The sequence below is a fragment of the Eucalyptus grandis genome, chromosome 5, assembly GCF_016545825.1.
Source record: "Eucalyptus grandis isolate ANBG69807.140 chromosome 5, ASM1654582v1, whole genome shotgun sequence".
Classification (NCBI taxonomy): Eukaryota; Viridiplantae; Streptophyta; class Magnoliopsida; order Myrtales; family Myrtaceae; genus Eucalyptus; species Eucalyptus grandis.
In genome coordinates, this window is record NC_052616.1 from 14,356,667 (window position 1) to 14,372,894 (window position 16,228).

At 36.9% G+C, this 16,228-nt stretch overlaps 1 pseudogene; it reads left to right on the plus strand.

The window, feature by feature from the left end:
• Window positions 1-5,942: 5,942 nt before the first annotated feature.
• LOC120293661 lies at window positions 5,943-7,535 on the plus strand (annotated as a pseudogene).
• The last annotated feature ends 8,693 nt before the right edge of the window (window positions 7,536-16,228 follow it).

A 16,228-nucleotide genomic window follows, 5' to 3' on the forward strand; every position in this document is an offset into this window, starting at 1 on the left:
AACTAGCCCAATTAATTCTTTAATAATTCTTTAATTGTAGTCTCAAATAACCTTCCTCCAATTAGATCAAAGGGGCAAATTTAATTTGCATACGAAATTTGACACGAAATATCATATCACCAGATATAAACAAGTGAAAATGTTAGATTTCTTTATTAACCACTCCAACTAATTGTGGGGCTTCTTATTAACCACTCCAATTAATTCTTTATTAATTCTTCGTTGTAGTCTCAAATAACCTACCTCCAATTAGATCAAAGGGGTAAATTTAATTTGCATATGAAATTGGACTCAAGATAAACAAGTGAAAAAGTTAGATATCTTGAGCGTAAATAACAAGCACCTTTGATTACTTACCTTTACCAAAAAAAAATAATAATAATAATAACAAGCACCTTTGACTCCTTGATGGTTCATTATTTCCATTGCTTCTTACAAACAAATCTACAATCAACATGAAAATTCAGGTACTGGCCAAGTGACAATTGAGAGTAACATACTATATATGTATGTCTTGCTGCAGATGTTGTACAACTTCAACATATTGCCTAATCCTCCCCGCTTTTTCTCTTTTAAAATAAAAAATTAATGTAAGGAGTTATAAGCAAATAATCATTTTCTATTTTCCAAAAGGGAAATAAATGGTCACACATCCACAAGGTACAAATTTAATCATCTTCTCATGCATGCCTTAATTGCTGGTTCATGTGCAGTTACAATCGCATAGTTGGTCCTCAAAAGTGATATCTCATATTTTTTCCAAGAAAAGGCCAAAATTAAAAGATCCGTGAAAAGACTTCTTCCCATTTTTCAAGTTGATGAACTAGGATATTCCTAGTCCTCAAATAAAAAAAGGTAAAGAAAAAAGAAGAAAAAAATCAACCAACGGTTCAAACTGATGGAACCTCTTTTGGCTGAATGGAGGAACTTGCTCGTGGAGCTGCAGGAGTAGAAATTGGAGTACATATGCAGAGAAGCAAGTGGTTGCAAAGATGCTTTGGCCCTACTTGGAAAGGAGCAACATTTGCTTCGCACTTTGTTAATTGTTCCTCCGTTCTAGATATTAATAAATAAATAAAAAGAACTATTGTATTCCGCTGGGAGCATTTATATTTTAGACATTACAACTTGATTTGTTCCATTTTATTTTGTTCAATATCCAGTGAAAGAACAGTCCTCCGTCAAATGCTTGTCTCTATGATTTTTATATGTGTTTTTCTTGATTCTTGGGATTTTTTTTTCCTATTCGTTCTTTGACCATCATCAAATAGAGCTAGAGGAGATTGTGATGCCATAGCTTTTATGGGGAGCAATTTTTGAGGATAGGAACTATGGGGCTTCTTATTAGCCACTCCAATTACTTCTTTATTAATTCTTCAGTTGTTGTCTCAAATAACCTACCTCCAATTTGATCAAAGGGGCAAATTTAATTTGCATATGAAGTTTGACTCGTGATATTACCCGATATAAACTAGTGAGAAAGTTAGATATCTATATTAACCACTCCAATTAATTCCGGGGCTCCTTATTAGCCACTCCAATTAATTCTTTATCAATTCTTCAGTTGTAGTCTCAAATAACCTACCTCGAATTAGATCAAAGGGGCAAATTTAATTTGCATACGAAATTTGACTCGAGGTATCACTTGATATAAACTAGTGAAAAAGTTAGATATCTTTATTAACCACTCCAACTAATTCTGGGGCTCCTTATTAACCACTCCAATTAATTCTTCAGTTGTAGTCTCAAATAACCTACCTCCAATTAGAAGAAAGAGGCAAATTTAATTTGCATACGAAATTTGACTCGAAATATCACATCACCTGATATAAACAAGTGAAAAAGTTAGATTTCTTTATTAACCACTCCAATTAATTGTGGGGCTTCTTATTAACCACTCCAATTAATTCTTTATTAATTTTTCGGTTGTAGTCTCAAATAACCTACCTCCAATTAGATCAAAGGGGCAAATTTAATTTGCATACGAAATTCGACTCGAGATTAACAAGTGAAAAAGTTAGATATCTTGAGTGTAAATAACAAGCCTGTTTGACTCCTTGATGGTTCATTATTGCCATAGCTTTTTACAAACGAATCTACAATCAACATGAGAATTCAGGTACTGGCCAAGTGACAATTAAGAGTAACATACTATATATGTATGTCTTGCTGCAGATGTTGTACAACTTCAACTTATTGTCTAATCCTCCTGGCTTTTTCTTTTTCTAAAATAAAAAATTTAATGTAAGGAGTTATAAGCAAATAATCATTTTCTTTTTTCCAAAAGGGAAAGAAATGGTCACACATCCACAAGGTACAAATTTAGTCGTCTTCTCATGCACACCTTAATTAATGGTTCATGTGCAGTTACAATCGCATAGTTGGTCCTCAAAAGTGACATCTCATATTTTTTCCACGAAAAGGCCAAAATTAAAAGACCCGTGAAAAGACTTCTGCCCATTTTTCAAGTTGATGAACTGGGATATTCTTAGTCCTCAAATCACAAAAAAGGTAAAGAAAAAAAGAAGAAAAAATCAACCACCGGTTGAAGAAAAAATCAACCACCGGTTCAAACTGATGGAACCTCTTTTGACCGAATGTAGGAACTTGCTCGTGGAGCTGCAGGAGTAGAAATTGGAGTACATATGGAGAGAAGCAAGTGGTTGCACAGATGCTTTGGCCCTGCTTGGAAATGAGGAACATCTGCTTCGCACATTGTTAATTGTTCCTCTATTCCAGATTTTATTAAAACAACTTTTGTATTCCACGGGGAGCATTTATATTTTAGACAATACAACTTGATTGTTCCATTTTATTTTGTTCAATATCCGGTGAAAGAATAGTCCTCCATCAAAAGCTTGTCTCTATGATTTTTATATGTGTTTTTCTTGATTCTTGGGATTTTTTTTCCATAAAGTTTCGTAAATCATTATCCAATTTTTTTTTTTTTACTATTGTGTTTTTTCCTCTTAATTTATTCCTTTGGTTTATGCGAAACAGCCAGCTTCTCTGATCCAATTTAATTTCTGACCGACATCTTGTCATTTTCCTTTCACTGTGTATCTTAACCAAATTATATTATTGTAAAATGATGGTTGCTACACGATGAACAAATCGAACCCATTCACCTTTAAGATAGAGAAAGCATGTAATAGGTCAATTAAGAGTTATTCTAAGATTTGAATAAACTTTTTACCTTGAGATATATATTCATTTAATTCACAAAATGTTATTGACTCGTTATAAAATGTTATTGATTTTTTTTTTTTTTTCTCTGGTTGGAAGCAAATTTCTTTTTCCAATGGAAATTATTCTAACTTGTTATTACTACTAGGTGAACACACATAGATGGTTGCACAATCAAGATGAACTAAAAGGCATGGAGTAATCAACGCATCAAATCAATGTAATGAAATCCGCACTTTAAAGCAGAATAGTATTAAAGTAAAGACGGTTAAAGTAAAGTGTGAGAAAATAAAAGGCGTGGAGTAAAGACTTGTTGATCCGCCTCTTTTAGCTGAGACTCGTTTTTTTAGTTCATATGCGTGCTGGGTTTGAATGAGTTGATATGGCTGACTTCGAGTGTTTCTTGTTAATTTCTTTGGGTCTAGATGGAAGTTTGAATTCCTAAAAGATCAAAATGCTTCGTCCTCCTTCATCCGTGCTCACCACGTGTTTGATACCTCAGGTAGTGTTGTTCTAAAATGAGACCAAGGTTTTGTTTGTTTTTGTGAAAGCATATCTTAGATCTATTTGAAGTGTTTTCATCAACTTGAGATGTCCTCTGATTTATGTAGGTTGAACTCAACACCAAAATGTCAGTTCATCGGAATGCCTTATCACTTTTGTCGATCGCATAAGACTTGCTCAGCGAAATGTTTCTGAGAAGTGTTTAAGAAATGACTTCTACTTCTCTTCGAATATGTAGGCACTTCTTGATGCAATTTGTCCGGTCATTAGTTGTTAAGCTTGATTTTCATGAACGATGAAGCCACTGCATCCGTGCATCTTGCTCGAGATATGCTGTGTCTTTTCCATTGAATGTGACGAATGGCCGGCCGGCCGCATGGTAGTCATCGGGATTGAATTTGTTTTTCTGGTAACTAGTCAGGGTGATGATTAGTGATGGCCCGGTGGTGTGAGATTGATATGTGGTAAGCGATGAACAGCGGTGGTCGGAGATGAATATACATAACGCGGCCGATGTTGGAGTCCGGTCGCCGTAGGTGCTGGGTGTCTGATAGTTTAGTTTTGGGCCTGGGCTAGCCTAAATAGGGTTGGAGGCCCGGCCTCGGACTAGGCTGGCCGAAATGGAAAAATGGACTAGGCCTTGGGTAAGATGAGAGGAAATCAAAGTTGGGTTTAAGTTTTACATTAAGGCCTTGGGGGACTGGGCCTTATGTGGACGAGGCTCAACGCGGGAGCCCGATCCGCTGAGGCCGTGTTCAAGAGCTTGGCCTGGGTCCCGATTTTCTGAATTAGAAGTAATAAAATAATATTAAAATATTAAAAATAAAAATAATCGAAAATGGTTAAGAAAAAAATCAGAAAATAGTTTAGAAAGAGGCCTTGATTAGTTTGTTTTATTTCAAAGCTAGATGTAGCTTTAGTTTTATATAGTTTGCATAACCTTTAACTGAGGGGTTTTTAGTAAATACTTTTGATTTAGCTTAGGCTTAAAAGGTTAATCTTTTGGACAAGCAATTGAACTCAATTTGAATTCAACTCATAGGGGACCATGTCTAGCATGGTTATTTCTATTTTTTTGCTTGACTTTTATCGGGTTTACATTTATGCACTAAGATATATGTACTTCAATATATTGGGTGTTTAAATTCCTGCAATGCACTTCAAAACATTGATTGTTAATTGCTTCTTAGACTAGGATAGGATTAGCATTATAAGATAATGAATTCCCTTACAAAAACATTTGCATGATCACCTAGTGACTTCAAGACCTTTATGATCATGAATGCTAACAAACAATGAATGACCACTTAGATAACACACTTTCAAGTAAGTGGTATCAAAAGGGTGCTAATAGAAATGTTAACATGATCAAGTCCCCGACCTCAAGATCATTGGTTGTGTAAGAATCAAGGCGATGATCTCATGTCTTGATTGGTTTTTAGTTGACCCCAATAGGCTAGTGACGACTCTCCAACTCACCCAGAAATACTTAGGTTGTGTTAAGAATTTTCAAAATGAAATGTCCCAACGTTGTGCAAGGTATGGACTTGAGAGAACCCACACCTAAATCAATGGACCATTTGGCTCGCCTTTTGGGTAATACCCCTAAACTCGTTCTCTTTCCGACCACATTAGAAATTTAGGTTGTGACAAGAGCCAAAAGGTTTCCCGACATTGCTTGGATTTTGGGCCTTTGAAGTAATTTGTAAATATACTGAACAAATTGAAGATATCTTCCGTGGAAATTTAGAAAGCAATGCGTAATTAGATTCCAGATGCTGCCCATATATTAGTTTTGCAGCTGTAATTAAAGTAGCGCAAGTTAGCACTGAAACATCCTATTTCTGCTATTACCTGCATTTAAGTCTATGAGTCTATGTTATAATGGTCCACCGATTGTCAATAAACATACCGGAAACGAAAGCTTTTAGGTTTAGATGAATGTGCAAAAAAAAAAAAAAATGCCACGTTTCTGTTTAATAATAAATTTTATTGATTCTTATCAAAAGTCATATTCAATGTTTATCTTTGCCAACCTAATTGACTTGTTTTTAATAAGATTAATTGTATGTTGAGGTTGTGCCACTTAAGGTTACATGAAGATGTCGATTTTAGTAATGAAGCGAGAATGAAATATATATATATATATATATATATATATATATATATATATTTTGCTTGGTTTGTAGTAGATAGAGCGCATCCCAACTATTCAAAGAGTTTGATTTGATAACCTACGTTAAAGAAGAAGAATGAGGATAGTCGATCTGACTGGTGGAATTGTATCTGGGAAGAGTACAGTCTCCAACCTTTTCAAGGCCCACGGTGTCCCTATTGTTGAAACCGACATCGTTGCTCGTGTTTTTTTTTTTTTTTTTTTTTTTGTTTGTTTGTGGATGCTTAAGTTACGATTATTGGTCCTATTGATTTCTTTGCCTAGATAAGGTTTACTTTATATTCCTCAAGAATGTTCCCTTGTTCTGGTCTATTACAGTGACTTTGGAAAGGATGTTTTGAGAGCTTTCCTAAGTAGATGACTGTAAATCTATCATGATATGTACATCAAATTTTGTCTAGAAATATGAAAGCAAGGGGATGGTAGATGGTTTATTTTACATTCGTTGAGCATGTCTACTATTGATTTCTTTCCTTCTTTAAGAAAAATATGAAAAGCAAGGGTATGTTCTTGAAGTTGGAATCTCCGACAAGGATAATGCTTTTGTTATTGGCTAAATATACTCATGATTTCCCTTTATGAGACAATAAAGTATGGCCGCCTTAAAACCATAGCATGTAACAATGGGCAGATAGTTTCGCTTAAAGTACACATAAAATGTTGCAGGGAGTTATTCTTGTTCTAGCAGGTTTCAACGATTGTGTTGATCCATGTAGTGAGGATGGCATCTTGCCACTTTACAGGACATGAGGATTGCATTTTCCTTCTTAAAATTCTTGAATTTCGTGCTTGCAGGATGTATTAAAGAAAGGGACTGGCGGATGGAAATAAGTTGATGCTGTGTTTGGGGAGGAGACTCTACAAGCTGATGGAGAAGTTGATAGGCCAAAGTTGGGCCAAATTGTCTTTTCTAATCCTGTAAAGCATCAAGTTTTGAATAGATAATGGTAAATCTGAACTAAACTTGCAGTACTAGTTCTAGCTTCAAAATGGGGATCGAAGCATGCTGGACACAACAGCAAACTTACCATGCATAAGTACAGATGCATACGATTTTGCTTGACCAAAGAAATTTCTTGCTCTGATGAAACAGGGGATACATTCTAATATTGGAGTTCTTTTAAACCCGTCATGGATGCAGTCGCTGTCTGCAATTTGTGATATCAGTCTAAAATTTTTCCACCTTCATTGCCTTTGTCATAGCTGAGTTATGATGCATCAACAGTTGCATTGAACTTCAAGATAAGAAACCTTCTAATATTTTAATTTCCTGAATCTTTCTGTGCTTTCTTATGTTTAGGCTGCTGGCTTCTAACATATCATCCGGCATCTTCTGTGCAATTTAAAACTTCGGTTGAAATGACATAAGGTTATTTTTCTTCACGTCCCATTGTTGTTTGAGGCGAAGATGGATAAGTGGACAAAGCCCATCATTGTTGTCTAGGTCGATCCAGAAACTCATCTTCAACGGCTTGTGGCAAGAGACAGAACATACAAGGAAGATGTTGGGAACAGGATAAATGCTCAGATGCCGTTGGATTTTATAAGGTCTAAGGCAGACATAGTAATCGGCAACACTGGATCACTAGAGGACTTCAGTGAGCAATTCCAGAAGGCACAGTTCCAAGTCATGAGGCTCTTGACATGGACAGAATTTGCATCCTTGTAAAGGTGATTGTTTATTCAAGCTACAATAGAATGTCCAATTCGTCAATCGCTGTTTAACATCGGAAGTTAGTTGCAAATGTTTTCGGTGCTAAAGCAAATAACTCATAATAAAATGGGCAGTTCTCGTCTTAATTATTAATAGGATGCACATGTTATTTGTGAGTACATCAGCATACATGCATCAATACGCAGATATACTGGGGACTCACATGTGATAGTTCTCGTGACTTGCTTATTATTATCCAACGAGTTTCTCTGTCAAGAAATCATCACAGATATAGTTCATGAATCTAAAGCACTATTGCCTCTGATTAATCTACTCAAGTTTACATCTCCTATTTGTTCACAAGTTCCACTCGTTGCCAGATCCTGTTATTGAACTCAATAGATTTGCGTGGACCCCTTGAGTGGGCATATCATTGCTTGATTTGGGTTCTATCGAAGTTATTGATTAAGTCACCATAAATGTTGCGGCTCCAAACCCCTAATGGATTGATGGCCATATCTACTAGGCGTTTCATGAAACTAGAATTTTGTGTAAGAACTTGATCAACTCCGGGCGATGAATTTATCTACGGTTTTAAAAGTTAAAGAGTCTGTTTGAAGCAGGTGTTTTGGGGTATGTGTGCATTGAGGATTGCTTCCTCGAGTCTTTGTTGATTGTCAAAGAGATGTATATGCGTTCAATGTTTGTTTGAAGGTCTTTCTTGACTGAGGAAATATTAATGAATGATTCATCACCACAATTATAATCAAGTCCACGCCAGTGAGTATGTGGAATGCCTAATATCCCTATGTTTTTTCCTTTGATCAAGATGACTAATGTCCATCTCTGCTAAGTGAAAAGAAGAACAACAAAGTTAACCCACTAATTTAATATTAAAAGTTTGCTTAAGATAAGTTCAATTGCGCCGTCCATTCTATATGTTGTTTACATCATTAGTAAACCCAAGAAAATCTATTTTTCAGTAGGTCGTGTGCATCATTCTGATTGCACAATTACCTTGTTTGGTCTTCTCAATCAATTATGCATTCAAGATTCAATTAGAAGTCGTCATTAACATATTATGGGCTGGTTAGAAACCCAAGTAAGATGGGTTTGCAAACCAGATATATGAATATGGGATACACTAGATTAATTGAACCACCACGTCAAGAAAAATACTCAATATCAGTCGCTTGCTTAGCTCCAATCTACCTATAATTTCGAACTAATAGAGCTCTCCTTTCATAGCTTTGCCTTTTTAAGGGTGTCAATTTCTCCGAAGAATCAACTCTTATATAAAAGCATTTGAGCTTCTATATGGCGAACCACACAAAAGTACCAGAATTGCCCGTGTGTAAATAAGTTCAACATAGAGAGAGGAGAACCTGGAGGGCATGCTTGTAGCGCTTGAGCTTGCGAAGCTCTCTATCGACGCGGTTGAGCTGGTACTTGCACGCCGCGCCTCCTCCCTCTTTCCACTTGCGAATCGTCACCACCCGCACTGCGCTTTGCGTACACCAGACTCAGCAGCCTCTTCCCGAGCGTGTCTCCGCCTTTTCTCTTCGACGCCGTCCTCCGCCTTCGCAGCCTCTGCCGAGAAGTGGCAGTTGACGGTATGAAGGGATGCGCGTGTAGAGCGAAGCAGCATAGCGTTCGGTGCCCTCAATTACAGAACAAAATTGAAAAATGAACATAGTATTACTAAATAAAAGAGGGGCATATAAGTCTTAAGAAAGTTTTCTCTTAAAAGATGGTGGAGGCGGACATTACCCTTTATGGAAAGAAGATTTATATAACGTCTTTGCTTCTAAAATAAAAATGTCTGAAATGCTTCACCGCCGGTGGTCGGATCCTTCACAATGGTAAGAAGACGAATTTGACTAGGAGCAATATATAACTCCACATATTTCTCCCAACTTGTTTGTAACTTCAGTTCGGAAGTACCACACGTTTTGCAATAATGAAGATGACCTAGCTAATCCATAAAAGTAATCGCAATAAAAGTGACGAAGATTTTTTTTTAATTGGTTATTTTTATTATTTTTATCCATTTCTATTTTTGTCTAGACAAAACACGTCTAAACATGTCTTGCTCCACCAATGATCAACTCCAGTCACCACGTGAATCCATACAAACGTCCACTGGCCACCACACATACACCCAACCAGCATACTCAGGGGGCATAAGGAACACAGAGAGAAAACGAAGCAACACAGTCACTTCGAAGTCACAGCCATGACTTAAATTAAGCCTATTTTATCCCTAATCGGGACTGGATTTTCACTCGAGCTTTAAATTACAACGTTCGCACTCAGCTTACTAAAACAGAGAAATGATGTACATACCTTGGAGATGCAGCCTCTGGCCACCAATGGTGATAGAACAGATAACCAAGTTCTTAGAGCTGTTGACTCGGATGATTGACACCGGCGAAGAAGCTTCAAAGGAAGACTCGAACTCTTCGGATATCTCGGCCTCAAAACGGACTAGAACAGAGCCAGACGATTCGGGAATGCTAAACGGACGGCCCGAAATCAATGAAGGAAACCTGTTAGTGAGACAAAATCGATGAGAGGAGTTCGTACCAATTAAGTCTCGGTGGCTTTTTGGCGACCTCTGTTCCCTGGTGCGGGTGCTCTGTTTCTGCTGCGAATGAGCTCGAGCGGCTGGGATGGCCAACAGTGACTGGAGGCGGTGGACGGTGGATTGATGGCGATGGAGAGAAAATCCAGAGGGAAAAATGGCCATCGTGTATTGCTTTGCTTCGCGCGTGTGCTCATTTCTTTGCTCCAACTGCTTCGCTCCTCTCCTCCATCACGTGCGCGTCTGAGCTTTAGAGACGAAAGAGAGAAGAAGAAGCAAAGAAGGAAAGAGGCCGGGGCTTGTCTATGAAGTCCTGTGGGCTTCAATTCACATCAATCAGACCTGGGCTGCCCGGATTGGGCCTCGCAAGTGATGGGCGTATTGGACTGTATAGGGTCGAACCTAAGGACTTTCCTCTTTTTTTTTTACCATTATTTATTTCTTAGTTTTTTTTTTTTTTTTCGCAAAAACTATATGCTTAATTTTGCCAGCAAAAATTCAGGTTTTAACATTAAGTTCTTTCAAACATATGAAGGTAAAGAGCGTGAGAAAAGACAAGCCATATAATTCTAAAATAGAAAGAAGAGACGATTTTTAAATTCAACTAAACGATAGTACGACAAGAGGAATATTGTATGTTCTATCTTTTCGTATTTCCAGTGCAAACTAAACACATAAAGAGTTGTTTCCCAAAACACACACACACACACACAAACACAAACAAAGGGTTACATTTATGATAGTGTCGCATAAGTATTTGACTACATGCACAACTCTTTATTTTTCAATGCCTTCCCAATCTTTTCCATCCTTTTGCCATTCTCTTGGAGCAGTGTAAGAACCACATGCTCTTCTCATCAATCATCAAGTTTCCTAGCACAATGCCGATAAAAAACCCAACTCCAACGCCAATTAGCACAAATTTCCACTCGAGCTGTCTTGGGACTCTTCACCAAATTTTTCGTGGGGAGATGGTGGTAATGATAAGTTATCCCCAACATTTGTGCAATTTTTTGGCAAAGGACTTCCACATAACCCCTCATTCATGATGAATGAATCGATTGAGAATGTGTTGAACTGACTCCCCTGTGGTATTGGTCCCGATAATTGATTATTAGAGACATTGAAATATGAAAGAAATGTAAGATGGGCTAGCTTTTGAGGGATCTCTCCGGAGAGCTTATTTCGAGAAAGATCTAGAGATTCTAGCAATGTCAAATTTGCTAAGGTTGGTGGGATGGAACCGGTCAGAACGTTGCTTGAAAGGTTAAGAAAAATAAGTGACTTCAAATCTCCAATGAGATCGGGTATTTGTCCTTCGAATTTGTTATTGGAGAATTCAATTTGCATAAGTGCAAGTGGAACCTTTGAGTATTCCCTTTCTACACCTTTATTCATCAATTTCAAGTCAAAATCCTTCCCTCCAGTTCTTGAATATGGAGATGCCAAAGTTTGCATATATTCCAACCATTGTTGCCTAGTTATCACTTCCATTGCATGGAAACTTTGCAACAACTTGCAAGGAAGTTTGCCACTAAAACTATTATATGAAAGGTCCATGATATGCATATAGTTGAAGTTAAACTGGCTTCGATATGCTTCAATTGGACCATAGAACTTATTGTATTTCAAGATAACAACTTTCAACTTGGTCAACTTTGATAGCCAAAAAGGGAACCCATCGAGAATTTGATTGTGAGCAAGGTTCAAATACTCTTAGCTTTTTACAATTCGCCAAAGATCTTGGAATCGGCCCATGTAATCGATTCTCTGAGAAGTCTATAATCTTCAACATACAACCTTTTGGGTAAGCACGAGGAGTCATGCCCACAAGTTCATTTTTCCTAAGATTCAGAAATGACAAATAATCCATATTTCCCACACATGAAGGAATTGTGCCATTCAAACTGTTGTTGGACAAATCCAGAGTGACGAGGAATTTGCCACTACAAATAGATTGAATTTCTCCGATGAGGAAGTTGTAGGAGATATTATAGTAATTCACTGATGGAGGAGGACTAGGGAGTTTTGTTTTCAGCCGGTTATAACTAATGTCAAAATAGGTCAAATTGGGTAGTGGTAGATTGATCTGATTATTTTCAAAGCCAGTCAGAAAATTGTGGGAAAGATCCATATAGAGCAAGGATTCTCTGCTACCATTCCACATCCACATAGGAACACTCCCTTCGATATTATTGTGGGAAAGAGATATATGCTCTAATCTGCCTAAGTATGCTAAAAACTTGGGGAACTCATGTAAGTTGCATGAATCTAAATGTAAATAGGAAAGTTTTGGAAGAGTGGCATTGATCTCGACCTTGCTGACAAAAGATATGTTGTTAAAGGACAAATCTATATTAAGCAAGGATTCTCTACTACCTTTCCACATCCACATAGGAACACTCCCTTCAATATTATTGTGTGAAAGATCTATCTCCTTTAATCTACCTAGGTAGGCTAAAAACTTGGGGAACTCATGTAAGTTGCATGATTCTAAATCTAAATAGAAAAGTTTTGGAAGAGTGGCATTGATCTCAGCCTTGCTGACAAAAGATATGTTGTTGAAGGACAAATCTAACATTCTCAATTTCTTGAGTTTGTGTAAATCCATTGTGCCACTCAAATTATTCCTAGAAAGATCAAGCCAGTCAAGATCCTTGAGTTCCCATATTGAGCTTGGAATTTTACCTTGCAAATTGTTGTAATAAAGTTGAAGCGAAACCAACTGAGTCAAGTTCTCGAATGAATATGTAATAGGACCGCTTAACTGACAATCTGCCAAATGTAAAAAATACAAGGACAATGAGTTTGGCTATCGATTGAATCTCAACATTTCATTTTTTTTTTCTTGTTAAAGAACGTTGCTATTAGATGAATTATTACCTGCAAGGTTCAAATCGGTGAGTTTCGCCAAGTTGACAAACCAATGCCCAATACCACCGCTAAAATTATTGAAACTGAGATCTAGATATGATAGATGGGTAAGATTGGCAAAGAAAGCAGGGATTTGACCATGAAAATTATTAGATGATAAATCTAAATGAGCAAGCTGAGAAAGATTGCCCATTGAAGTGGGAAGTGAACCTGAGAAATTACAACCCCAAATTGATAATTCATTCAAGAAAACAAGGTTTCCGATCGAAATATGTACTTCCCCTGAAAAATTCGTTTGCTGAAGAGACAATGATTTGAGGGGATTACCCCAATGTAAGTTAGGAATAAAACCAGAAAGCTCGTAATTGTTGCTAATGTCGAGAGCTTTCAGGTTTGGTAACTGAAAGATCCTTGTCGGAAATTCTCCATGCAATTCACATTCACTAAGTTTAAGCAACTTCAAAGAGGAGAAGTTTACAAGTACATGAGGGAATGGTGATGACATGCTTATATAAGAGAGATCAAGTTCTCTAAGCATGGTTAAGTTATGAATAAAGTTTTTTATGTTGGGCATCTCAAGATCCCACCCAAGATTCAAATCAAGAGAAACTAAATTGGAGAGTCGTGAAATATCTGAGGGCACTTTTCCCAAAAAGTAAGAACTGGAGAGATTAAGGTACTGTAACTTGGAAAGATTGCCAAAGCCATATGGGATTGAGGAATCAGTGAAGTCATTCCAAGCAAGATTAAGTGATTCCAAGTGGCATAGGCGAAAGAGGCTGTTGTTAGAAGATAAAGTACCAATGAGATAGCTGTGGCTAAGATTGAGGCTTGTCACATGACCAGTGGCCTCGTCACACTCGACGCCATCCCATGAGCAGCAATCTCCATATCCATCTAGTGACCATGATTCAACCTTTGGATAAAAACACTGAAAAGTTGTTCTGTTGATTTTGAAACTTTGCTTGAATTCCATCAAGGCTGAGCTCTCATCCGGATGGCATAGTGGCTTGGCAAGTGAACTATGAATCATCAGAAGAAGGACAATCCATGTACATAACATGAAGAATAGCGAGGGTACCATATTTTGCTTTGTTATGCTGCTTTCTGGTAGAGTTGGTTTTCAGTAGAGAAGCTTTTTATAAGCAATAAGAAGCAATTCGATCGTGGAAATTCCATTGGCCATTCAAGCACCATACCCATCAAAGAAGACACTTGGGTTTGATTGAAGAAAGAGTTGCAATGGAAATTAAATATCCATTAGACCCATGCTATACACGACCAAAGTCTTAGGATGTGGATTGGTGGAAATAATCATTTCGTTGCTTGTATGCTTTTGAAGATGTCAAACGTTTGTAACTTCTCGATAGGGTGTTAATTAACACATTTCAATCCTAATTCCAAAGATTGGATTTTACTAAATAGAGAGTGAGTCTTCTTCACACCAGCACTTGTAAATTTTACCTATACAAAGAGAAAATTTTTGTAAACCTTTTTATTATTTTTCAGTGGCTACGGTGCCACTAAACATATTATTTCGTTCTTCCACATCCAAATTGGAAACCTCTTCGTGAAATGAATTTGATGATCAAGGATCATAAGCTATTTCCTTATTATTGATATGTTTAACCATTAAATTGGTGGATTATTTACTACTGATACTTCCTATTAAGTACGCATCGATACTCTAACCAAATGACATAAAATGTTTAGTGTTCTTCATTATTCCTCATTTATTTCTTTTGTGATTTTGTATTGATATAATAGTAAGATCCGGTTAGTTTCTACATTAATGTTACAATATTTATCTTCTCATCCTTTACTAGCTTCTGGAAATTAGATTTTGGAACGAGAACATTTCCTAAATTATATTCTTTATAACAGCCAAGATGTTGAAGGGAGTGCCCCTTGGCGCATAGTCACAACAAGCACTAGTACGTGTACATGCCGCTATACATGTTAATTTATACAATGATATGACATGATTTTCTAGGACAGAAAAAGCAGTTAGAAAGATAGAATAAGGAGCAAGAAGATAGCGTCTCCATAATAGCCAACGGAAAACATGAGCTGAAATGAAGTAAACATAGATAAAGATCTTGATTAATTTATACCCACTTCCAATTAAAACTAGACTACTGCATAATAATCAGTGTCACATAAATATATGACTACTACATCCGCAATTCCCGGTCAATCGGTGGCTTCCTGATCTTTTCCATGCTTTTGCTATTCTATTGGAGCCTGGAGAAGCGCAAGGATTCCAACTCACAAAAATAGCTCACCATGAAAGCTATGGCAATTGCTATCTGCTCTTCTAGGACATCGGTGCTCTAATAACAAACTCAATTTTTTTAAAAAAAATATATATTAAAACAAATGAAGGACAATATTAGGTCACTGTCATTAGTCTCCGTGCTTTATACTCTTGGATCATTTTTTTTTTCGTAACTCGGTGTTTCATGCATGCTCTGCTAATTCAATGTGTGATGCAGATGGGAATAATTGAGAGGGGAAGACGAAACTGGATAAAAGTCCAAACTCTAGATGTTTTCTTTTTTGGTCATAACTTCTAAGGCCTAAGAAAAGTACTTATATGAATTCCTCAGTTTCAGTGTGAATGACCTGTCTCCAATTAGATCAAAGAAGCAAATTCATTATGTACACGAAATCGGACTCAAGATGTCACCTAATACAGACTATAGAAATCCAAATAATTTGGGTATAAATAACAGGCACTGTCAATTGATCTAGCCACTTGATTATATAATGGGTCAATGTTTTCATAACTTCTTATAACTAGATCAACAATCAACATGAAAAACCTTTCAAGTAAAATGATGATTAAGATCGACTATCCTATTTGTGTATGTCGTGCCATAAATGTTTTGCAATTTCAACATATCTCCACAAGGGACAAATTAGGTCACAATTTCATGCATGCCGTGATTATCATGTGCAGTCACTATAGCATAGTTGGTCCTCTTAAATGGCATCACATATTTTTTCCACGAAAAGCCCATGACTTTGAGAGGCCAGCAAAAAGTCTTCTGCCCATCTTTCACGCTTAAGAACAGGAGTCATTCTCCAGTCCTAGTCCTAGTCCTTGAATCATGAAAAACAAAAGATTGTAATCAGCCATTGAAAATATTGTCAACTTTTATATATCATTATCTGGTTTTATAAAAAAAAATAATGACATAATTATGGAATATTATAAGCAAGCATAAATCTCTTGGGATCTATAGAA